Source organism: Peromyscus leucopus, chromosome 3, assembly GCF_004664715.2.
Source record: "Peromyscus leucopus breed LL Stock chromosome 3, UCI_PerLeu_2.1, whole genome shotgun sequence".
Lineage (NCBI taxonomy): Eukaryota > Metazoa > Chordata > Mammalia > Rodentia > Cricetidae > Peromyscus > Peromyscus leucopus.
In genome coordinates, this window is record NC_051065.1 from 123043569 (window position 1) to 123070135 (window position 26567).

Here is a 26567-nt window from a genome sequence, read left to right on the forward strand (position 1 = left end):
ACTTTGGTGAACCTTCATAATTTCATTTGTAGATCTTTCCATTTCTAATTTATAAATACATTTGGGGTTATAAATTATAAATGTACTGCCTCCTGTCAACATTGTATACTTCTATTTGATGATTTCTGTGTCAAACATTATATGGAAATGTTTCCAAGTATTTTCTGTATTAACTGTGAATGAATAGAACAAAATAAATTGCCTGTGATGGAAAAAAAATAAAAAATAAAAAATAAAAAAAAAAAAAAAGGAGAAAGCAAGTTGATCACCAGCCTCATCTCTCTCTGCTTTCCGCCTGTGGACACAGTGTCACTAGCTGCCACCATGACTTGCTTGCCATAGTAGACTACCATCAAACCATAGGACCAACTAAACCTTTATTCCCTGAGTTGCTTTTTCCCAGGTCTCTCATCACAGCAAAGGGACAAGAAACAAATACACCATGTAAAGACACTACGATGATACAGCAAGCATGCTGTAACAAAGCCATTTGCACTAAATCAAGATGGAAAGGAGGGTGATGAGCAGACAGCAGAGGGCTGGCACCACGCTGTTAAGAGGGTCCCTTCTGTCCTTGCTTATGTGAAAATAAAACAAAACAAAAAGACGTAACATGTTTATGATGCTATATGATGCAGTTCTATGCTGTAACTGCACTTGAGTCGGCATTGCGAGAACAGAAAGGAAAGGTGCAAACGTAAAGTGGGGTAGAGGACTCCTCACAGAGAATACTTGGCCTGATGAATGAAAGGTGAGCAGAGTATCCCTCAATGATACATTTACCTCTTCACAGTTCTAAGGGCTGCAATGCTCTTGAATAAATACATATTAAAGCATCTTACTTGAGCTGTAGATTAAGAATTTTCATTTGGTCTATACATGAAAAAAAACTCGGTATTGGTAAAAATATGGAAGCTCTATCTCACACAGAATGGGGAGGATGTTAAACAAATAATTCTATTTTAACCAAGCTGGGCTCAGAGCCCAGAAAACAGATACATTCAAATGAATATGGGATCCTGAGGGGGAAATGACAGCAAGATAGATCTGGAAGTACAACAGAAGCCGAGAAAGGGACATGCAGGGTGGGTGAAAGGACCTAGCCCTGACGTTGTGACCTGGCACACTCTTTGTTAGAAGTACCCTATGGTGCTGACCCAGTTCCTCTTGGGGAATAAATCCACTGTACTTAACAAGGAAGTATCTCTGGCTCAGTGGCAGTGGGAGCAGAAGGGCTTATTCTGGGGATAACCAACTAATCTGTCAATGGTAACTCTCCTTGTTTCTTTTCTGTGCTGTGATAAGACACTCCAGTGAAAAGCAAATTAGAAAAGCAAGGGTTTATTTGGCTTCTGCTTCCATGTCACAATCTGACATTGAGGAAAGTCAGGGGAGCGACTGAATCCAGAACCGAGACCAACACCATGAAGGAACCAGTCTGCTTACTGGCTCACTCATTAACTTGCTTAGCGACCTTTCTTATACAGCCCAGGACCACCTGTCTAGGTATGGTTCTGCCTACAGTGGGATTGGGTCTCTTACATCTATTAGCAATCAAAACAAAGGGGCCTGCCTTTTGTTTGTCATGCTCCACAGAGATGCCCACAGCACAATATGATTTGGGCAGTCCCTCAGCTAAGACTCCCTGGGATGACTCTAGGTTGTGTCAAGTTGACAGCTAAAGCTAACTAGGATGGAAGGTGATACAGCAAATTGTATAAAGGTAAATGGGACTGGAGTGTTTGTTGTTCCAGAGTCAAGTAGAAAGTAGACAATCGTCATACCTCTTCTCACTCTTTATGCTCTAGGTTCTTGGACTCACAGCATCTTCACAAGTCAAGATTCTGAAGGAATCAAAACCTCGGCACTCATGTATCTGGCAAGCTTTTCTTTCCCTTTGTCTCCTTCTGTTCTAAAATTCTCCAGTAGACATTAAAGGCAAATCCTATTGTTTTTCTCTCCTCTCTGACTCTAGCCAATCTCCTAGGAGGGACTGAGATCTGACCCCATGGTTTAGGGGCTGTGACGCAGTGTAGAAGCCTTGCTCCTTCTGACGCAACTTAGGAAGAGGGAAAAACCACAGCAAGTGATGCTCCCCAGGTCCTGTGCTGTTTGAGGATATAAACTCCAATTACAAACTCTTGACTGGCTGGCAATCCCTTAGTGACCCTCTCTTTTGGGGGCTTTGTGATGACAGCTGCTGGCCAGTCAAAGGCATATAGGCATCCCTGCATTTGCCAGTTAAATGACAACTAGCCATTTTCCCAGTTCTAAATCCAGCACCTTTGGCAATATCATCACCAATAAATGTCATGTTTCTAACAGCATTTTCCCTGTAGAAATCAAACTTTTCTTATTCCTTAGACTCTTCGCACTTGGCAGAACTCCTACAAATAGTCAAATCTTTTTTCACGACATTCAGATGAAGATCTAAGTCAGTTAAACAGCTAGAAAAAGAACAAGCTATGGCTGATGAGTCACTATGGAAACCAAATCCCGACAGGCATACACTTCCACTCTCCATTGGGTTGGGAACTCAAAGGCCTCCTCTGCACTTCAGCACCAAAAAGAGAGACCAGGATACAATCAACTGTCAGTCATCTTCAAGACACATGCATGTACACAAAGGTACACATTATGTATTTTACCAATATCTCACAATGAGGAATCCATTCAATGAAAGCTTCCTTTATGTATTCCACAGCACTCTGCTATTTCATGGATAACCTGATTATTTCCTTAACGACACTCAAGAAGTGTTATAAGAAATAAAATCAAAATTAGGAAACATTTCCATTTCTATACTATGTCTTTCCCCAAGCAACACACACACACACACACACACACACACACAGTATACAAATGCAATTTTTTTTAAATCTTCAAAAGACAACTATCAGGACAACTTATTACAATATTAGCACCCACTTAAGGACCAAACACTTGAACTTCATCTCCTCAGCAGCAGAACTACCCCTCATGTTCACTGTGGCAAACACTCTGACATCACAGCCATCTGCTTTTCCTCCCTATTAACATTCTCTTAGCATTCATGAGATGTGAGTTCTAGTCTTGACACTGTATCTTACACTTCATGTTATCTGAGGCAGACGAGGTCACCTGCCTGGGCTTCAGTAACCTTATTTACTCCTGTGCTTAGATCTATTTGTGAGTCTTTTATGTGATACTTGGTCTCTCAGCTTAGGAGACCCTATGGCAATCTGTATGTTTGATTTTATATGATGTGGATATAGAAAAGATTTCTAACTTTGGTATATTAATAATTTCTAAGACACAAGGTTTTTTTTAGAATTTGTTCCTACTTCTAAGATTCTACAAATTATACCATGAAAGGACATCTCAGATATCCATAGAATATAACACATTGTTTCTTTCATGTTCAGCTCATTCATGTTCAAAGAATTTGGGATATTTTATAACAACTATACACTGGTCACAGATCATCAAAAAAAAGAAAAGAAAGAAAAGAAAAACGAGCAAACAAATAAAAACCAAACCACATTCACTTTTCCTGTGGCCTCTGTTCACAGCTGCTGCCTCCAGGGTTGACACCTGATTTTCTAATCCTTGAGTCCTCAGACAACCACACTCAATCACCTTTTGGACTTCCTCCACTGCCTGCTATCAAAAGCAAACTGGAGAGAGCAAGGAGTGTTAAACTGGAAAATACCAGGAGTTGGGCAGGCATAGACTGCCAAGGTCAGGGACAAATGAGTATCATAGCAACAATGGTAAATGTCAAGGTCACACAGCAGGGATTAGACAGAAAGTGTGGATTCAGAATTCCAGCATATTGGGGTATGTGGCAGACATTACAAACATCTTAGGGTGACACGACTGCATACACTTTTTTCAACTGTTTTTATCACTCTGGTAGTTAGTCATAAAGTTTAAGAGGAAGAGAGTTGAGTTAATTCAAAATGAATGTTCAGTTACAATACTTTGGTCTTTTTAGATCTACCCTGGTGCTACACAATAACAAATAGTCACAATAAGGATGGCTTTGTGATTTCTACTGTGTCTGCCAACGTTATCACACTGGTTTCTGTTTTGCTGGTATTTAGCTGAGATATTCATGATCATTTCACTTCATCTTTATGGCAAGGTTGATGCTGTGATCATTATCTGCACATGATGTGCTCAAGGACATTAGTTCACAACTTAAACAGCCAGGTAGGACAGCAATTCTAACCCCTCAAGTTTGCTTAAAGCATGGTTCTGGTATCTACAGCATTTTCCTAAGGTCACTGTCACATATTACTGTAAAATTACAGAATTTATTCTTATGTAGTTCCAGCAATTAGTAAGATCCCCAAAACAGGCAAGGTGGTGGTGATGCAGCACTCAGGAGGCAGAGACAGGCAGATCTCTGTGAGTTTGAGGTCAGCCTTGTCTACAGAAAGATTTCCAGGACAGCCAGGGCTCCACAGAGAACCCGTGTCTCAAAAGAACAAAAACAAAACAAAACAATCAATCCCCCAAACAGGATATTGTCAGGGCCATGTTTTTGCCATTAAGAGTTCTGGGGAAGCACCTATCCTTGCCTCTTCCCAGCTCCTGGCTGCTCCCAGCATCTCAGGATCTTCTAACCCATAGCACCATCACTCAGATCTTTGCTGCCTTAATTTCCTTCTATTTTCCACAGCTGAGTTCCTGTGTGTCCTTTTCTCATGAAGATATAAGCCGCTGGATTTAGGCCCCATGATAACCCAGTATAATGTCATATTATATAAACTAATTACATCAGCAAAATTCCCTTTTTGCAATCAAGATCACATTCTGAGGCCATGGATAGACATAACTTTTGAGTAAGACACTCTCCTATCCATTCTCACACATTGTAGATAGCTACATATATTGTATTTATGTGTTCATAATTATAATGGACCAGTAATAATTATAATGATTAATGAATAATGATAATCCATATATATCATTCTGAATTGTATTAATAACAAATGAGAATCAGGACAAAGAATTTTGCAGCCCTCAAGATTCCCTACTGTATTTGTGCTGTAAAGATCAACTTTTACCAGAAAATAGCTCTGCAGGGTGATGAGGATACAGTGTGATTTGTACTTCAACTTTAAAGTCCTAAGAAAAGTTTCAAGGCTAAGATTAAAAGGTTAATGCAGAATTTGATTTACTCCAAAGAGATTTCCATCTTTAATAAAACATAAATAAAGGCACACGTGTGTCTAAGAAGGAAAAGGCAACAGAAAAGTCTGGTCAGTTTTAGTTTTTGGTTCAGATCAAAACTAGATAACTCCAATAAATTTAAGAGCCGCCTACTTCCAGCCCAACAGCACTAAACCTGCAGCAAAATAACTGTGCTTATTTGGACATGGGAGGAGAGCAACCTGCTTCTGAAGAGAGATGAAGAAAAGAGAATTCATTTCTGCAGCATGGTATTAAATAAAAAATAGCCACTGCTTTCCCTACCTCTTCCTGATGCCCTCATGTCTCACAAAGTGCACCTTTGTTCCTCAGAGATCATACATCTTCCCACTGGCAGTCAGGAGACTTGATGTATTGTTAAATAGGTGAGCAGAATCCTGACCCTTAGCCTATATCCTCCTGTCCCTTCAGAGCCAGTACAGACAGTAATGACCTCGTGTGACAAGAGTTTCTCATTTGGCTGGAACTACTTTTACTGTAAAATGCTGAGCAACGACCTGGCACCACAAACTCCTGTTACAAGTTGCCCATCATCTATATCCTCATTTTGCAGATGATGAAATGAAGCCCCCAGTAAGGAATTCATCTAGGAAGCAAAAGCACTCTGAAGAGGCTTTTAAAGCAGTCTGACACACATAATCAATATTCATGAATATTTTAGTAAAATTAATGCACAACAAAAATAATTCCATGTTTTAACCTTAAATTTTAATGAAAGCAATGGACAGCTGTGGAACAAAAAATACTGAGAATCTCCTTTATTCAAGACTTTTGTGGGGGATCAGGGATGGCTAGAGGGATGGCTCAGAAGTTAAGAGTAGTTGCTGCTCTTCAAGAAGACCTGGTCTCAGTTTCCCAGCATCCACATCAGGAGGTTCACAGCTGCCTGTAAATCCAGTTCCAGTGGATTGGATGCTCTCCTCTGGCCTCTGTGGTCACATGTTGTACATATACATACACTCAGGCACACATACATACAAATAAATTAATGTATCTTTAAAAAACCATACATGAGTATTTTGAGGGAAATATGTAGCAATTCCAGAAATAAAAGGTGATTCAGGAAGTTCCATGTCAATCAGATGTTTGTGGTCAGATGTCCATCTTTATGCATACCAGAATGCACATAGAGTTGCCATGTGTATTTGTTGAATAACTAGAAATGCTGTCACCAGAATTGAAAGAAAGAGCCAGTGAAATTGATGCTATTATCTATACATCCTTCACGAACACAGGTTTTAGAAAATTACAGTCCAGCACGTGTGTGTAGGGTGTATATGTATACATCCACACATGCACAAAACTATATTCTATATAAGCCTATTGTGGAAAGCTGCTGAATGGAGAACTAAGTAAGGACTGGCTATAAAGCAGATGTAAGACAGGGATGCATAGGTACATTGTTGAACAGGACGTGGATAGGAAAATACAGAGCAATCCAGAAAAGCTGATATTTATTATTAACCCCAAGGCAACGAGATGGTGGCATGGAATCCATTGAACAAACTGAGTGCTAAACTCCTAGGTGCTCAAAGCGGGAGACAAAGGGTTGTGGAGATGACTTCCTCAGCAAATGTTTTCCTTACATACATGAGGATCTGAGTTTGATTACCAGAACCAATGTTAAAAAATAAAAATAAAAACTGGGGTTGGAGAGATGGCTCAGTGGTTGAGAACACTTGTTCTTGCATAGGACCTAGGGCTGAGTCCCAGCACCCACACAGTGGCTCACAATCATCTCAAACTCCAGGTCCAGGGGATATAACGACCTTACCCTTTTTGACCCCTGCATGCACCAGGCATGCAGATGGTGCACAGACATATATGCAGGCAAAACACTCATGCACACAGACAAGATAAAATTTTTTTTAAACAAAATCCAACCAGGCGTGGTGGTGTATATTTGTAATCCTAGCCCAGGGGAGGCAGAGAAAGGCAGGTTCCTTAGGGCTAGGTAACCTAGCTCACTTGGTAAATTCCAGGTCATAGAGAGACCCTATCCAAAACAAAACAAAACAACCAAAAAATATACAAAGGAAAACCAAGATGATGACAAGAAAGAACAACTAAAGTTGTCCTCTAGCCTCCACAGAAGAAGCACGTATATGCATGTAAAAGGAGACACACACACACACACACACACACACACACACACACACACACACACACACGAATACACATGCAGAAGACCAAGCATGGTACCCAAGATGATTCTCCTACATTCTGAGGTAGAGTTGTAAGCATTCTTTAAGCATGTCTGATTGCTTGGCCATCCATGAAAGGATGCTTGAAAGAGTCTAAGCCTGTCCCATACAAAGCTTCAGTCCTTTTTGAAGGACATTCACTCCCAGGATTCCTCATTTGATCACTATGCTTTCAGTAATGTTTGACATTTAAAATTCTGTCTACATTTAGGTTGGAAATGGGAGGCACAATTGGTTTTTAGTTTACTTTTTAAGATCAAGAAATAATTGCCAATTTACCCTAAATTAAACAAGACGTAAGTATAAGATAGATTGTGAATAAAATATAGAACCTGCCCCCAAGAAGTACCCTCTTTGACAATGGTGAACTGTCAGGATGTGTGAAGCAACTGGATCTTCTAATTTATAGTTTTGCTTCTGATATATTCTTCTACTCTAAGTAGATACACAACATTCAAAACTGACAGAAAAACAATTATCTATGGAACAAGCAGACTAGGGAGAAAGATGTTGTTTCCTGGTGGTGTTTCACACAGGTCTAGGTATTCTCTAAGAGGTGATAAAGATATTATAGTAAATGTAACTGGGCGATTTCCTAAATTGTGCTACAATCAATAATACTGAGGTTAGGAAACAAAGCAAAAAAGTGTCACTTGAATGTATTTGCTTAAGTTTTTATTAGCAAAACTATAAACTCAGCTATTGATGCAGTGGTAAACAGAAATGGTCGCTGACACCCCAGTTTCTTGTTTTGTCTTATGTAGCCTCGGTAGTCTTGAAATCACCATGGTGAACTCCTCATCCTCCTGCCTCTGCCTCGTGAGTGCTGAAATGATTGATCATATGCCACACATTTTTTTTAAAAAAAATGTTGCTTAATATCCATTTACCTCTCATCATTTGCTAAGCTAATCTTAGTTAGCTAGGTTTTCTTTGATAAATGTACAAGCTTTATTCACATCATATGCTTTTGTATTTAAAGCTAGTGGGGGATTGAACTCAGGGATCTGGGGATTGAACCCTGGACTTTGTACTTGCTAAGCAAGCAGTTTACCACTGAGCTACATATCCAGGCCCTACTTTATTGTTTGGGGTTGTGTTTTTCTTATCGACAGTCTCAATATATAGCCCTGGCCAGCCTGGATGTTGCTATGTAGCCCAGATTAACCTTGATTTTACTACAGGGCTACAGGGATGTTCCTACTCCTAGGATATCACATGTGCTGAGAATATAAGACACAAACTATGATTCCCATCTTTAGCTCCATAACTGGTGCAGGAGGAGATATCAAAATGTGAAGTGTCTACCCTTTCAAAGATGACACTGATCATACTTAAGAAAACATATAACCATGGGCATATACTATTTTTATAATGGAAAGGGAAATAAATTAAATATGCTGGCTAGTAAAAGTCACCCATGGGAAAACTGTTGTTTAGAAGCACTTAGAAGATGTAATTACAGAATTATTTACAGAGCACCATGTGACACTTCGTTCTGACTTCATGTCATAACAGCATGATTGAAGGCTTCAGAGTCAGAGTCAAATTTAGATCTCCCACTTAGAGACTGTTGCAATCACAGTCTTCTGTCACAGAATCATAGCTTCTTTGAAATTCACTGAGCTCCAAAATGGTAATGAAGTATACAATAGAAGTTTTACTTTGCTCACAAAGGTTTGCATGTTTTCCCTTGGTCAACCCTTTTGAAATACATGGTATTTGATGCAAAATGACTTTACATTTTCCTAGCATGACCTGTGTATATGAGTACAAGTGTACATTCATGGGCAAGTATGTATAAATGGACATGTATAAGTTCATGTGTGTAGGCACATGCATACACACATACACACAGGCAATGTCATTCCTCAGGTGCCATCCATTTTACTGTTGAGATGTTGACTTGGAGGTCATAGATTCAACTAGTCTGGGAGGCCAGCAAACCACAGGGAGAGACCCCCACTCTTCACCTAAGCCTTGCCTCAGCTTCCCAGTGCTCTCATTACAGACCCACTCCCTCATTCATAGCCCTTTACAAAGTCTCACTGCATGGAACTAGGGTTCTTATACCTGCAGAGCAAGCACTTTACCCACCGAGGGCCAGCTGTTTGACAAGCTTAAGAGAAATGCAGATCAACAACTAAGTCAAAATGGGAAAGAAAAGGAATGGTGGCATTAAAATCCAACTTCTGCCATACCAGCTTTATCCTGATGACAAAACAGAATTATTTCTCCTGCATCTTTCTGGGTTATTATAGTTTTACAGTGAGTCTTGAAGTCAGGGGATGTTAGTCCTGCAGCTTCTGACTTTCACCTTCATTCTCATGTAGGTTATTCTTAGGGTTTTGCTGCTTCATATAAACTTAAACTTTAAAGTCTGTTTCTTAATATTTCCAATTAACTTGCTAGATTATAAGTGGGTTTGCATTTGTTCTATTAATTTTTAGAAGATCTGACTTCTTAATAATATTGACTCTTCCTATTCATGCTCTCTCTCTCTCTCTCTCTCTCTCTCTCTCTCTCTCTCTCTCTCACACACACACACACACACACACACACACACACACACACACATACACAGAGAGAGAGAGAGAGAGAGAGAGAGAGAGAGAGAGAGAGAGAGAGAAGGAGGGAGGGAGGGGGAAGGAGAGGGAGAGGGAGAGGGAGAGAGAGAGAGAGAGAGAGAGAGAGAGAGAGAGAAAGAGAGAGAGAGAGATTGACTAGATTTAGAATGACCTAAGAGATAAATTATAAATTTCTTGCTGTGCCTGAGGGTATTTCCAGAGTGCATCATTACAGTGATAGTTTGAAAAAGCAGAATATGGAAGAAATATGGACAGAAGAGGCTCAACTCAAGTTTTCAGAGGTGAACAAGACTTCATTGGGACCTAGATTAAAGTTCATTCATATTACATCCTGGCAAATGATCTGGCTACATTCTGCTATGTCTGAAAAATTTTAGTGAGGCTCAATTTGAAAGCAATGGACCAAGTTGTCTGGCAAAGGAAATTTCCAGAAAGCTAACATCCAGGATGTGTCTGTTCACTGTTCTTATCCATGTCTGCAGTGAGAGAGCGGTGCAGCCGGAGCAGAAACACATAACACAGAGTTAGGTGAGGAAAGGAGTTTGAGTGAGTTTAAAGTCGCAGTCAAAGCTGGGTGCAGACAACACGTCTGTCACTGTTAAAGAGATAAATACAATTGACCAGAAACCTAGTGCTCTGCACTGAAACAAGCCAGGCTGCCTGTGGCCCTGCCCTGCCCACTGAAAGCTCTAACTGTTCAAATGAAAGATGCATTGAAAGCATATCTAGAACTGAAAAATGTCGGATAAAGGGATTCTCTGTCCAAAAGCAAGTGATAGAGGACCGTTTCCCCAAGGCTCAACTGCCCAAGAGCACAGAGGCCAATGCAACTGGGACAGAAAATGGCTATCCTACATCTTGAGCTGAGAGCAAAATCTAGCAACGTTTGTCACAACATATTGATTTTTTTGCAGACATGTAAAATGCAGGAGTGAGGAGATTATGGAGGCCTGCATCCCAGGCTTGTCTGGAAGGGTTGTATTTCCTACAAGGAAGTCCTCAGAGGCCATTGTGTGAAGTTATGAAGGTAAAGCCAAGTTGCGATGGAGGCGACAGAATGTTGGACATGCTAGGACTATGGGATGTCCACCAAGGAAAGCTTCAAGTATGGAGCACTTCTTACTAAACATATAATGTTTTATCTCTTGCAAATGTTTCTATAGCACTATAATATAACTACCATGTTTAAGGGAAATCACAAGAGATGGTTGATGTCTAGAAGATAATTGATAGCTTCAAATGTACAAATGTATATGTCAAAGAGCTTTAACGACAGACCCATATTCCACCTGCTCTACCATCAAAGACTTGGTTGACGTGGCCAGCTGTTTCTCAGCTGGTTTGTTGGAGTTTCAGGTCTTGTCTCCTTGGAGCTAATATTGTGTTTCTACCAAGAATCACCAGAACCCAAGGATATGAGACAGAGCTCCCAGATCTCTATAAATCAGAATGACAAAGTTATTCCTTGTTTATAGTATATGAAACACATTTAATCAGAAAAGACACAAAAATACCTAATAAGAAAAGGCCTCAAATGGTTCTTTAGCAGAGGCCACTTCACTTGTATATGAGGAAGTTGGGATGCAGGTTCCTGAGAAGTGCTCCAAGGTACCACATCAGTCTATCATCTATTATTTCACGGATATTATTTACTTTGCTGCTGAAAACTGAAACAAGATGGTTTGGGTCCCTAGAGCATTCTGCCTAAATGGTAAATTGACCATGACAATTTCCCAAAACAGTAGATCAAGACCCACTGGAGAGCTATAAAATTAGTTTAGTAGGTCATGGTGTGTATGTCTGTATGTGTGTCTGTGTGATGAGGCATGTGTGTGAGTGGGCACACACTATGTGGGTCTATGTGCTCAAGGAAACAGAATACAGCAAACTAAATCAGAGTGTATAACATGCAATAAAAGCTTGTTACATTTTAAATATTTTAGTTGCAATCTTATTGCTGAGTCAATAGGGATAAAAAGGTAAAAGGTATTTTGCTATGAAGTATCTTCACTCTGATCTTACAGATAGCTTTAAAGAAAACACAGAAAGGTACTCGTCTTATAACAAGAGACAAGATGTCTATACAAAGAACTAGATGTCTGTGCAGTGATTGGACAATGATAGAAGAGAAGCTTTAAGGAAAATTTCACTGTATGGTGAAGCAAATCTTCAGTCAAGGCCTAATCAGAATCCACACATACAGGCAAACTTAGAGTGAAACTATCACCATGTCAGACTGACAGAACTACATGATAAATTTTCCTCCTCTACTGTTTTACATAAAGAAAATCAGAGAGAGAGAGAGAGAGAGAGAGAGAGAGAGAGAGAGAGAGAGGGAGAGATGTGTTCTTGGTATCATTATCCTGCTTTAGGTAGAGGGTTGGAAAAGACAATATGGTACATGAAATCTTAACAAGTTTTAGAGAAGTATATTTTGGAGTTAGAACAGTGGTTCTCAGCCTGTGGGCCATGACCTCTTTTGGAGTCACCTACCAAATATCGTGCATATCAGATATGTATATGATGATTCATAACAGTAACAGAGAAATAAAATTCCAGACAAAAATTTCAAATAATTGGGTGATTTTATGTAGAAGTGTTTCAAGCAAGAAATGCATTTTTAAATTCTTGAATCCTGGAAGAGGATGGGGTAATTATAGTATCATGTACAGTATACAAGAGACCTTAGAAGACAAATGGCCTGACTTTGACCTTGGAAACTGAAATCCAGAGAGAAGAAATGTAATAAGAGTCACATGTCTGCTAGGGTGAAGAGAGAGAACCCAAATACCAGTAGCCTCATTTTCGGCACACAGATATTTTTTCTTGGTACCACTCTCCCCTCTCTAAAGAAGGAATGAAACAAAAAAAATGATGCAAGAATCATTGTGCTCTGAATATTAAATGGACAGAGGGTTGTTACATATGGTGAAAGACAGTCTAGTAAAAACCGGTCAGCAACAAGAGGCAGGGAAGTTTACCGACTTTGCAAATGCTTGTCTGACGGTAACACAGACAGTCTCAGGAGAAACTGCCTTCCATCTCATAAGCTTAGCTGATTTCCCAGCCAACCCTCATCTGCTAGAGTGCTCCTGGGAAAGATAGATCACATGGATAGGCCATGCAAGAATCAGTTCATAAATGCAGATGATTTTCTGCATTACTAACATTTTACTTTTGAGTTGTTGGATGTTCATTTCCCACTGCCAGGAAAATGGAGACTACAGAGGTTCCCCGGATAAAGAAGAGCTTTCATTCAAGTTTGATTCCCTGAAGACACAAATGCTAACTTTTGGTGGGCAGTATCATTAGTGGTTTTAATGGGCAAAGATGATAAAAATGCAAGTGCTGGTAGACTAGACGTCTCAGCTTTTTAGTATATGACTTCATGGGCTGTGCTAACTCCCATGCTTTCAGGAATCCACACCCAGCCTGGAGATCAATGAAAACTAGCCTGTGTAATGGCCTCTTCCAGCCCATCAAACAGAATCCCTGGTAAACAGGAACCTGATGGCCAAGCTAATGGACACATTATTCATGGAAATGCCTGTCTGTGTTCTGAGCAGTAAGCCTAATATGTGCACAGTTATCCACTAAAGGAAAACTTTGAGAAATAATTATATAGCAAGAGTCTTCTTTCTTTTTTAAGGTTGAGAATTACAAAGACAAGAGCTCAATTCTCAGCACTGACATTTTTCTAAGAATAATAGTTTTGAGACTTTGCATAGGAAAGTAACTCACTCAATCTCCCTGTGATGGTTAATTTCAAATGTCAACTTGCCACAACCTAGAATCACCTAGGAAGAGATTCTTAATGAGGAACTGTCTAGATCAGGGTGACCTGTGAGTATGTTCTGGGTGATTATCTTGATGGTTCATTGGTGAGGATGACCTAGCACACTGTGAGTAGCATCATGCCCTACCTTGGTGTGCTGGCCTGAGTAAGAGTGCAGATGGCTGAGTACTCAGCAAGGAGGGAGGCAACACTGGTATTACATTTGTTTCCCTCTGCTCCTCACTGGATATGGTACAACCAGTTGCCTCAAGCTCCTACCCCTGTGACTCCCCACTTGATGGACTGAAACCTGAAGTTAGAAGGTAAATAAGCCCTTTCTTCCTTGTGTTGTTTTTGGTCAAGATACTTTATCACAGCAACTAGTGTGAAACTAGAACATGCCTCATTTGTGAACTGTGAGTACTCACACCTTCCTTCATCTTGTTGAAATATTTTGAAAGGTGCTCTGTGTTTACAATGCAAAATGTATGAGATGCAAAATTCATAAGAATACCCAGTGAAACACGTTTTTCTTCTCTCCTCTGTCTCATAGTCAATGCTTCTCCTTAGAACAACCCCATATAAGTCCTAAGTTCCTTTCTGTGTATATGCAGTGCATCTATAGATACACTCATTAATACACACATGCAAATTTTGAGATTACATCTGTGTACCTAGTTTTAGGCTTGTCAGTGAGCACGTAGACATCATGTGCTATGTGTCTAGTCCATCTAAGGCTCACTGGTACCCAAATTCAAAAAGCAATAGTTGTGAGGAAGCCATCACCCACTGAGGAGGAAAAACATCTGACATACAGTTCAGCTGACATGCTGTATGGTACTGATGATGCTAGCCATCTGCTTCATTTCTTTCTCACTGCCAGAGCACGATAAATTATCTTTTGCAGCAGTCAACCCTTTTCTGCAGCAAGTTTCCATAGTAGACAGAATACATGAGGCTAAACAAAACTGAAAGCAACTGACTAGGTCTTTCATCGGGGAAAATGGTTGTAAAGGGAGTTCAGATGGGTCTTGGAAATCAAAGAGGAAATTTCCCTTTAGATTAACTGTGGATAATGAAGTGGTACCACTGAATCCAACTGAGCCAACAACAACAACAAAAACCCTAAGCCTTGTAAACACCAGCCTTATATCTACTATCAATTGGAAGAGATCTGAATGGAAAGTATCATTGTTTCTGATTATCATCTCTTTTCTTCATGTCCTCTGAAATCTAAATTTTCATTTTTTTGTGTTAGGGCTGGAAAATATTTCACCACTTCTATGATGCTGGTCTTAGCTAGATGACATTTTTTTAAGCAAAAGAATACAGGCAAAAGAGATAACAGTATGGCTTTTAGCTGGTGTCATAAATATGCTGAATGTATTTATTTGTTTGTTTGTATTTTCTGTAACTAAGTGTTCTGAGAAGATTTGAGAGCTATGTGGAGCACTGGCCACAGTAGCTGAACCCTAGTCACTTTGCAAGTCCATGAAGGAGAATACATTACCAGTAAAATTTGAGTGATTCATTCCATAGCATTATCATTCATACCCCTGACTCTATCTCCATAGATCAGTATATTCCTAAAAAGGGGAAAAGTGTTCTGTTCCCTCTTTTCAGCACAACGACAAACAAACAATGGGAATTTATATCTTATTATGTTATATTGAGCCCAATTCAACCACTGATTTTCAGATGAAAATGCCCCTGAGTTTAGAGAGGTCAAACTTCATACCTAATATCACACAGCCAAGTAGCAGAAAACATACACTTGGACTTTCTTTTTTTTTTTCCTTAGCTAGAGAACCGTGACGTTAAAGCAGGGTTTCTTGACCTTGTCATTATTGACATTTGGAGACCATTTCTAATCTCTCTGCTTACTCAATCCCACAACAGGTGTTAAAACTAAAAGTATCCCCAGACATTACTAAAGGTCATGAGGAAAGATGTTGTCCATAGTTGAGACCAACAGTAATTTATAGTTTTGTCTAGTTCTTTACTGCTTAAAAGACTTGGTCTGTCTACAGCATGAGGCTGATTTCTTATATAAATTTTGTCTGAAGTATTCAGGACACCAGAAACCACAGTTATCAATCAAATAAAGACAGCATGGAATCCAAATTATCCGCCTTCATCAACCACAGAGTAGCTTAAATAGAACATCTTTGAAGAATGATTTAAGAAATGGAATCTTGGATGGCCATTTTCATAAACCCACAATTGCTCTTCTGAACTTCTGGTCCCTTTTATCCATTTTTCTTATTAGAGCTACAAATAGAATTCTGTAGAGAAAGAGTGAGAAAATTTATTTATATATTCATTTTGCAATCTTCCTAAGTTTTTACCAAAGTTCCAACTCTTTCTTGATGTGCTTGACATAGGAGAAATATGATTTCATGGACATATACACATCACTAAGCAGCACTGGTCTCAACACACAGTGTACAGAATTGAGGCATCATGGGTGTTTATCTTTTTAGCCACTAGTAGGTTTACAATGCTGCTTGTCCAGTGTATGCTCATTAGAACCCTGTAAACTGCTTCTATAACATGTAGAAGCACAACCTCATCCTAGACAGTTTAACTCCAACTCTTCCAATCAGAATGAACATTAATGTTTTATTTAATAAGATCCCTAGGAGTCCCAGTGTACAGAGTTGAGAACTACTGCTCTAGAATGTGTTATCAGTTGATGTCACATAAATTCTCAGAGCTACCTATCACATCAAAATATCATTCAGTGTTCTTACCATGGCTATAATGATCCTGCCCATTTTAGGCTTTGGTGATCCTTCTTTAGCCACCCCAGACACAGCTCAGATCACTCTGTTTTGCCATACTGACATCATTATTGCCCCTCATATACATTAAACTACACCACTACTTCAAGTTCTTTATCCTTAGCATACCCTCTTCCTGAAATATTTTTCCTGATACTCACATGGCCCATAGCTACATCCCATCACTTTCCTGAGGACCTGTCTTCTCTGACCTCCCTTAGAAAAAGTACCTTTTGACTCTGTCCCTTGAAACTTACTACATTGTCTGGGTGTGATTCTGACTACACATAGGAATGCATGGCCATAGGTGTGCATGCCCTTATAGAGAGCAGAAGTAAACCTCAGGTCTTATTCCTCAGGACCTTGTATTTTGAGAAAGGGCCTCTTGCTGGGACCTGGAGCTCACTGTTTTTAGGTTAGACTGGCACCTTGACAGCCCCAGAGATCTTCTGTCTCTACCTCCCTAGCACTGGAGTTTCAAGTCCATGAACAGCACTCAACTATGTGGGTGGGGGCTGGAGATCAAAGAGATGTCCATGTGCTTATTCTGAGCTATCTCTCTAGTCCTTGGACTTTCTTCATAGCACCTATTAAATCCAATCCAGATGTGTTTAAATGTCTGCTCCTTGTCTCTCTTGTCATGAAAACTGGAGTCAGAGAGATATTTGGATCACCTTAATCATCTTATCACCTTGACTCAGAATGTAGAGGCCTCTGAAAATCCACTTGCTAAGATCTATATGTGTATTTTTATTCTGTTTTAGGTAACTCTTCCTTAGTCACACTATTACCCCATTTCAACCACCTTTAATTAAGGCTAATTCTCAATAGCCTTAATTAAAAGACTGAGGAGGGAGATGTTAACAAAAGAATTTGAAGCCAAACACATAAGCTCCAAGACTGTGAGTTCCGCTCCCCTATACTAACATCATCAAATGAATTGTGACATGTTCTCATATAATCAGCTCTTTTATTTAATCCCTTTGCTTAGATGGAAGGTGGTGGGTAAACTGAAATTGGTGAGCAACTGGAGTTTATGCTAGCCGCCAAATAGCTTTGTCTGAGCAAAATCCCACGCTTTTCTGGTCCAAGTTTTCTTACTTATAAGGAGATAGGCTTGAACAATGTGATTTCTGAGAACTCCTCCATGCTGGAGAACTCTGCCTTAGCCACAGAAGCACAGGACAAATGCCATGACATTGAAGTTGGATCTCTTAACCTTGTCACTGGTGACCTTTGGAGCCATTTCTAATCTCTTCTCCTCTACTCTCTACATCCTTGGAGCATCACTGCCTTGGTTATGAAATCCAAAAAGGAAAACAAAAAAGAAAGTGTCCAGACAGTGCCATGTGTACCATTTGGAACAAACTTGTCTGTTTGAGACCAGTGAGCAATTAACTAGTTACATACTACTTCAGGTCAACATAGTACTCCATTCTTACCAAATACAGCTTTCTGAGCACTGAGTAGATTTCCAAACTGCTCAGTCACTGTGAAGTTTAATCCTATCTGTAAGGCTACATTTATCTGGGGAAATATTCTCAAGAACTTCCTTCCTTACTTCCTTGAAAACTGCTGACATTTCTACTGTTGTGTGCTTTGCTATTGCTATTAATTGATATACTTATTACTTGCCTATCACTGCTGAGGGAGTGGATTCTGTCTCCTTTCTCTGAAATCTGGCACTGGGCAAGAGCAAGTCCTGGGCCCCAGTGTGCTGTGACTATTCCACAACCTCATCCCATCTATCTCCCCCTGTGGGGGAAAAATCTGACCAGCATTTTGATGTTCCCAAAGCAAATCGATCCTGCACTTGATTTTGTCATTCCCCTAGAGCAATGGTTCTCAACCTGTGGGCTGAAACCCATTTGGAGTTCGAATATCAGATATCCTGCATATCGGATATTTACATTACAATTTATAGCAGTAGCAAAATCACAGTCATGAAATAGCAACAAAGTAATTTTATGGTTGGGGGTCACCACAACATGAGGAACTGTATTCAATGGTCACAGCATTAGGGAGGTTGAGAACTACTGCCCTAAAGAGATTGTGCCGTTGAAGTCCCTCTCAGAAAGTAAATGAGTGGTGGGAAAAGATCTCAAGTTGTTTATTTATAAATGAGAACATCTTCAAAGGGCTTTTAGAAGAAACTTGCCACCAAGGACCAAAGTGAGTTGTTTGTTTTCTTCTTTTCCATTTCAAGACTTAATTCTCTCAAGGGTTTAACATTTCCCCCGATGCCTCTGTTTCCAGAAATAACTGGAATATCTACAAAGTGATGTCAATGGCACCAGTGATCAGAGAGCAGCCTGTGCTGTGAAGTAAGAGATCAAGCTTCTGTGCTAAGTCTAAAGCAAACTGCACAAACATTGAACGCTTTTCCTCTGAGTCAGAGTGATTAAGGGGACCTTTCATTTCTTTATCATTCTTGTTCTTAGTATAGTTCACCATGACTCATTTTTTTTTTCCTGTGGGCTAAGGCTTATAACCTCTGCCAGTCCACTCAAAAGTGATGAAAGTTTAAATGATGTTATCTTCTGTTCTCTGGAGATGCTGGTAGACACACACAATAGTTTCAGAGAATTATTCCCTAAAGGCAAAAATTCTGGTGACACTATAAAAGAACTACTACTTAAGCTTGCCTCATCAGGATTAACTGAGTAACACTCATACTGACCCATTTCCAAAGGCAGTAAAGTAGAGTACACCCAAGATAACCGTCTTGTCATGGAACTCACAAGGGCTAGCTGAACATTAAGAATATCATTCATAAGAGAGCTCAGCCCTAAATGGGCATCTTTTGTATCAATCTCCTACCTTTGTCATGAAGGCTCAAGAAACACCACAGAGAGGAGATGGGGAAAAAATTAAGAGCCAGATAATGGGGGAGAGGGTTGTGAAATGGAAACTTCTGTACACAACACAGCTGTTGCACTCATGAATGCAGAGCAGCTGTGGTTATCTGCACACACCTTATCCAAGATCAGCCCAACTAAGATTCTGGCCTTGATGAGGAGGGGATTCTCCAGGCCTCATCCCTTAATGAGAAGCTAGTGGCAGTTGATGGCTGCTGTGAAACAGGGTTGCTTATTAATGTGTGGCCACTGGTGGATTTCCATGCTTCAGTGGATGGCCTCACAACAATATACCTATTGGCAGCATCAATTATACTTAGTGGGTTGTAGAAAAAAAGAAAGGAAAAAGAAGAAGACACAAAATTGGGATGGAGCTGTGCTGAGAGCTTTGGGAAGAGTTGGAAGGAAAAATGCAGGGTAAATAGGATCAGATTTCATCATACACATGTATGAAATTCTAAAAAATAGAGACATTAACAATAAAAAGAGAAAGTGGGAAACATCTCATTCATATCACAGTTCTCTAACCTGTCCTCTCTACTAGTTTTCATTATTTCAACTTAAAAATAAAGACACAAAATCACATCGGGATGTGTCAGCACATATTGTTATCTCATTCCTGAATTACAAGGAAGTATTTTGACTTTTTCTTCTCTGGATATACTGGCTTTCTAATGCTACTATAACAATTTACCATAAACTTCATGGCTTACAATATCAGAAATTCATTATCTTAGAGTTCTTTAGTTTAAGAAGTGGTTGGGACTTGCCAGGATAAACCCAGGGTGCTAACAGGATATCTCATTCTAGACACTCAAAGGGAAAATGTAAGCTCTTATGGACTCAGTTTCCAGGCGAAAGTCAGTTCCTTTCGATGCAGTGCTGATGTCTCCATCACTTTTCTGTCAACTGAGGGATATTCCCCTCTACTAGAGGGCCTATGTATGTGTTGACTTCTGATGCTCTTTCTCCACATGCAAGGCTAGCTGGTCTACTGTCACCTGGATTGTGTGAGCAACTCAAATTAAGTACTAGCAATGAATAACAAGACTTTCTAAAAAAATGAAGAGACTTAGACAAGAGACTGAAATTAATTTTCAGGTGCAACAAAATGCCCTTAGTTTATGTGAGTGATTCAAACAACTCTTGTAGAAACCTTGGGTTTGGGACAGGCAATAAGGGCACACAGCTGTATATCTAGACTAAGTCCCTCTATTTCAGTTTTCTAGATCTTAAAAACCAACCCACTTTTATGTCAAATGTATGGTACCATTATCGGAAGGAGTGCAATTTAAGATATAAACAGTATTTGCCAACAATGAAATAATGGGGAACTTATTAGCAAGAAAAAATGGGAACTATATTTTAACTTGAAGTTATCTTTTTTTTTTTTTTTTTGGTTTTTCGAGACAGGGTTTCTCTGTGTAGCTTTGCGCCTCTCCTGGAGCTCGCTTTGGAGACCAGGCTGGCCTCGAACTCACAGAGATCCGCCTGGCTCTGCCTCCCGAGTGCTGGGATTAAAGGCGTGCGCCACCAACGCCCGGCTTGAAGTTATCTTTTTGCAATTATGTTTGGATCAAGAGAATGTTCCAGCATTTCCAGTGAGTTCATTATTTAATATAATTGACTTAAAAGTAGAAGCTGGATTTTTTGTTTGTTTGTTTTGTTTTTTGAGACAGGATTTCACTGTGAAATAGTCCTGGCTGTCCTGGAACTCACTTTGTAGACCAGGCTGGCCTCAAAGTCACAGAGATCCACCTGTGTCTGCCTCATGAGTGCTGGGATTAAAGGTGTGTGCTGCCACTGCTTGGCAAGAAGCTGGCCTGTTAAAAATCCTAATTCTTAAACAATAGTAATTCTCTTGGTGTATATGTATTTCTAGACTGATGAATGATGTTTAGTATATAGATCACAGGTAATCATGTTGAACATTCTTATCCAAAAACTTTTTGAATACATTTGCCATTCTAAATCAGGGAGGCTTAACTGATATAGCTGAGGCAAATACTTCAAAATTTGAAGAAAAGAAGCATATGAAAATACTTTAGTGCCAAGCATTTCAGATAAAAGATAATCAATTGTATATTGTGTTTGAATACATACATATACACACCTTTGGAGACTCAGACAGCTACAAAGCTTTGCACTGATTTAAATCACATAAAAATATAGGATACCTTGGGCCTTTAAAAAATTTAAATCTACCTATGAAAATTTATTCTGTCATTGAAAGAAGCTAAGTGAATATTTTTTTTTAAAAAAAAAATAAGTATTCTGTACACTTGTGCTGACCCATGAGCAAAGCCCCTACCCTTCCTGGCCAATGGCCTTAAACTCTGAGGCTGAGTTCTTCAACTTTCAACTGGAAGATGCTCGAGGACTCACGGTTGGATCTGTTTGCTTTCTTGGGTAGTGCAGTATCCTTCTTGATGCATCTGCCATTACTTATTCAGTTCTAAGGAGGGAAGTGCTCATTGGCCTGTGTCTTCTAGGGTTCAAAGCTTTGAAGGACATGAGTAAAGCAGGCTTCTTGGGGAAAAGTCTCTTTAGGCATTTTCTGCCAAGAGATTAGAGTGGCCGGCAGTTGTCATCTTGCTTTGAAACTATGGATATCTGAGAACAATGAGGAGAAGGGAGATTGTTGACACTGAGAGAATCCTTCTCTTGCTCTGGGTTTGTCTGTATAATAGAAAGATTCCTCCTTCCTTAAAGAATGGTTTTTTAAAGAGCTATTCCTTACAGTAGAAGGATCAGAGGACAGAGAGACAACTGGAATTTGGGGATGGTCACCAGCTGCCTCTTAGACTCACTTTGCTTCTATGCCAGTGTTTAAGGCATAGGCAGGCAGATAGACAGACAGATACAAAGAGAGAAAGAAAAAAAGAAAGGACGAAAGAAAGAGAGAGAGAAAGAAAGAAAGAGAGAGAGAGAGAGAAACAAAGGAAGAAACAAAAACAAAGAAGAGAGGGGGCGCAAAGAGGTAGATAACGATTCTTCTGAGACACAGCAGTGTAATATGCCTCCTTCTGGGCCTCACATTTCACCACAGCTTAGGGGATCCTGGTACTTCAATTTCTCATATGCCTAGAAACAAGGGAGGTGCTGGAGGACCTTCTTAAGGAGATTCAGTACTGACACACTGTCTTGCATTTCAGACATGTCAGGGGAGAGGCTCTTATGGTTTTCTTGGCCATTGTAGGGTTAATCTCAGGCAGAGGTAGAGAAGCTGCTACCAACAAGAGTTGGGGATACTTCATTCACTGGTAAAGAAAATTCATCAGCATTTAGAAGTTCAACCCCTTAGCTTCATTGGAGTCTTCTCACATGTCCTCCTATCAGCTTACAGGTTCCCATTCTTTCCCAGTCAAGTCCTCCTTTAAAAGAAGTCACCCTCAGGTCAGAGTTCAACTGCTGCTGAAACTTAAGCAGTTTCAGAATGAGGCTCTGCATTTTATTTCAGTACCTTCAGCCCCACAGCTATAGGAGACCATGGTCTCCCTTAGGCATGCATAGAAACTCAGATCCTGAATGCAGTGGTTGAATTGCAAATTTAAATTTCTGAGCTCATCATTTTCTTTCACTACTTCAATTCAATAATATTAGCCATAGCCAAGCAACTTCATTTTATTCATTTTCCAAAAGTGTGTATCTTACAGTTATCCATCTTTCTGTTTTTATGAATTAGTACATAATAACCAATAAAAAATACTCTATCAACAGTTCAGGCCACCACCTGTAAGGGACCTCTTCTTTATCAGAAATGGAGCCTTTGTCATTTTTACATTTAATCCAGTGGGAAAGCCAGGTACAGAAAACCCAGAAGCAAATCTGGAAATTCATCATTAAAATTCAGTTCCTCAGGCTGTGGAAGTAGTTTAGTTTGTAAAGTGTTTTCTTTGCAAGTATACGGATCTGAGATTGAGGCCAGTACTCATTATAAAGACAAGAGAGGAACGGGAAGGGAAAGAAGGGGAAGGGATGGGAAGGGAAAGGGGAATGAGGAAGTGGGGAGGGGAGACTGAAGAGGGGGAGGAGAAAAGGATATTTGGGCATAGCAGTACACACCTGTAATCCCAGCCCCAGGGAGGCAAAGACAGAAGGATCCCTAGAGCTCACTATCCAGCCAGTCCAGCTGAATGTGTGAGCTCTAGATTCAGGGAACAACCTTGTCTCAAAAACTAAGGTAGAGGAGAATGATGAGTAAGACATCAAACATAGACCTCTAGACTCCATGTGTATGTGTACCCAAATGCATACATGTGCAAGTGCACACACAAAAGAATGTTCTGTTCTTCTGATCCAAAGTTTATACTGTCTAGAATTAGTAACTGACATGTATCATTTAACAACACCCTTTACATTGTTTCCTTCTACCTCACTCTTCATCTTACAGTAAGTGGCTTTCTATAAACAGTTTCAGAGATGCGAGGTCTTTAACTGAAAGTCACTTTGCTAGTTCAAGGTAGACTGGGCTGTGGGTTCAGAGAGTCCTTCTTGATTTTTCTTCTCAATTATATACTGTTGAATGAATGGGGAAGTAACTGAATACACTTCAATTATGTGATGTGTCTAGGAAATGGGTAATTCTGTTTAACTAGCAGATAGACAGTCCAGTAAATGAAATTACTTACCTCTCCAAGTTCTCTGCTCATTCTTAGAATGAAAATGTCTCTGGGGTGTTTACTAACCAGGGTGGGAGCTCTCTCATCCCTATGCTATGTAATCCATACAACTGACAGCTACCAATCCCCTTTTTAATGGGGAGGTCATCTATCATAGGCTCAGCATATTTGAGAGACTTCTCCCACAAAAGTGCAGCAGTAAGGTGGCTGCCAACCATTTCAGTGAAGCTGAAGGAACCCAGGGAAAAACATCACAAAACCAAGACAAGTGTCTAGCAATACAATATCTCTTAACAGCTGATTCTAAAATATCCTTTTCATGTAAAACCATCAGCTGAAAGAGAACCAGAAAAGTAAGAATTGCTACATGCCTATCAAAGTCATTAACAGACAAAAATGTGACCTTCTGGATATTACTGGACTTATTCATTAGCTAGCTGCTAAAACAGGGGAGGAAAAGCAGCTATTGAGGCAATTTTAAAACTTCTGCCAAATACTCAGCAAATGCGCTGAAAATCTGTGTTAAATAACCATGGTGTCCTCCTGTACCTGGGGCTTTGCACTTTGCTAGAGAACCCATAGCTACCTATTTGACATTTATTAATGCAAAAAAAAAATGTAATGTCATTTAGGATTCTAATAGGTAAGCTTTTCCAGTGGGTCCCATCAGATCCCAGGGCATGTGGACACAAGCTCAGTTCTTCCTAAAAGTTTTCTCCCTAGTTTATCCTACTTCGTGTGGAATAAGCTCACCCTCAAATCCAGAGAGATGACCACAGCTTTTTCACACATGCAGCTTATTTTCATGCTCACTCACCCTAGCCTGTGAGGAAAACACAGATTAGCATAGTGTGGGAATTACTTTTCACTTGGTATTTTAAAGGGGTTGATCGACATTTTCAGCTCCAGGAGAGCAGGTTACAGTCCATCATGACGGGAAGGTACAGCAGTAAGAACATGAGGTCAGTTGGGCAGTAGGAAGCAGAGTGATCACATTTTATTTCCACACAGGAAGTAGAAAGAGAGAAAAGGAAGTGAGGCAGGGCTATAAATCCTCAAAGCTTATGTCTAATCACAAAATTCCTCCCCTAAAGGCTTCAATAAACTTTCCAAACAGCACTACCAACTAGGAACCAAGTTGTTCAAATATATGAGCCAATGGGGGGACATTTCTCATTCAAACCACCACATAAAATTATTTATGGGTATCTGGGATTGAATCTGCTGCTTACTATGTACAGATAATTTAACCACTTGGGGCCTCCCTTATTTCTTTATCTAAAACAGTAGAACCTTCCCTATTGCACAGGGTTCTTAATGGTTTGCCTGTGAAGCACTTATGCCTAGGCTAGGAAAACACTGATAATTCAAATATCTCAGCTATGACTATTGCCCAGATCCAAAAAGCCTTTAAAGTTTACTTCATTTATTTATTACTAATTTACTTTCTTCTCCTACCCACTACCTTCAGAACATCAAAGAAGCAGACAGCACTTATGTACATGTATACCTCCAGCACTGAGCAGTGTCAGATACCTCACAGATCTCTTGAGGAATTTGCCGAATCAGTCTACCTCTACCCTAAGCAATTCCCAAAGGACTTGAGCTTCAGTGTTATCACCTGTCAAAGTTGTCGGCCCCATCGCATAGAATGGTGAAGAATCGAAAGAGAACTTAGGTCCCTGTTTCGCCAGTGGTATTACAACTCTCAGATATGGATAATCTGAATTGTTTGTTTTTGAGACCAGGCTTCAAAACACACACACACACACACACACACACACACACACACACACACACACACTGAAATCTTTCAAAGTACATAAAGTTAACACATAGTGGCTTAGATAAACAGGGGTTTTACTTTTGCCAGAGATTCCGTTGAGGAGAGCAGTTTAGATTTTTCTTATATTCATAACATGATACCTTTTCAATTATTAAAGTGTACTTTGCTCTCTGCACTTTTCCCTGCCTCATTATTGAAGGGCAGCCCAATGCTTTAGTCTTTTTCCCTCGAGGATGTTCTGGTTACCACCTGAGAGCAGCAGCCAGAGTTTATCTTCAGATAAAAAGAAACAAACAAACAGTGACAACTGAAACCTGAGGTAGATTATGCTAATCAGAGCACAGGAGAAGAAAAGACAGAAATTCTGTGGGGGGGGGAGGGGGAGGGTTCACCCTTGATATAGGAAGGACAGTGTGTGCAGGGTTATCCATAGCTAACAGACATAGGGTCTTTAAAAACTCATTCATCAGAGGGGCTCTCCAGGGGAGAAAATATAGGCTATCAAGACTTTCAGACAAACCCTCAATTGACAAGGAGTCCAGGAATCATTATACAGAATGTCCTACCTGGCAGGCAAACAGGGCATTCAGGTGATCTGAATTCTAGCTTAAAGAACAATTTCTAAGGCAAAATCCCCAAGCTACTAAAGAAAAGGCTAGTCTCCATGCCACTCCACCCTCCTCCTTAACTCTCTCCCCTCCTTTCTCTCTCCCCATCTACCTCCTTCTCATTTTTCTCTTTCTCTCTCCTTC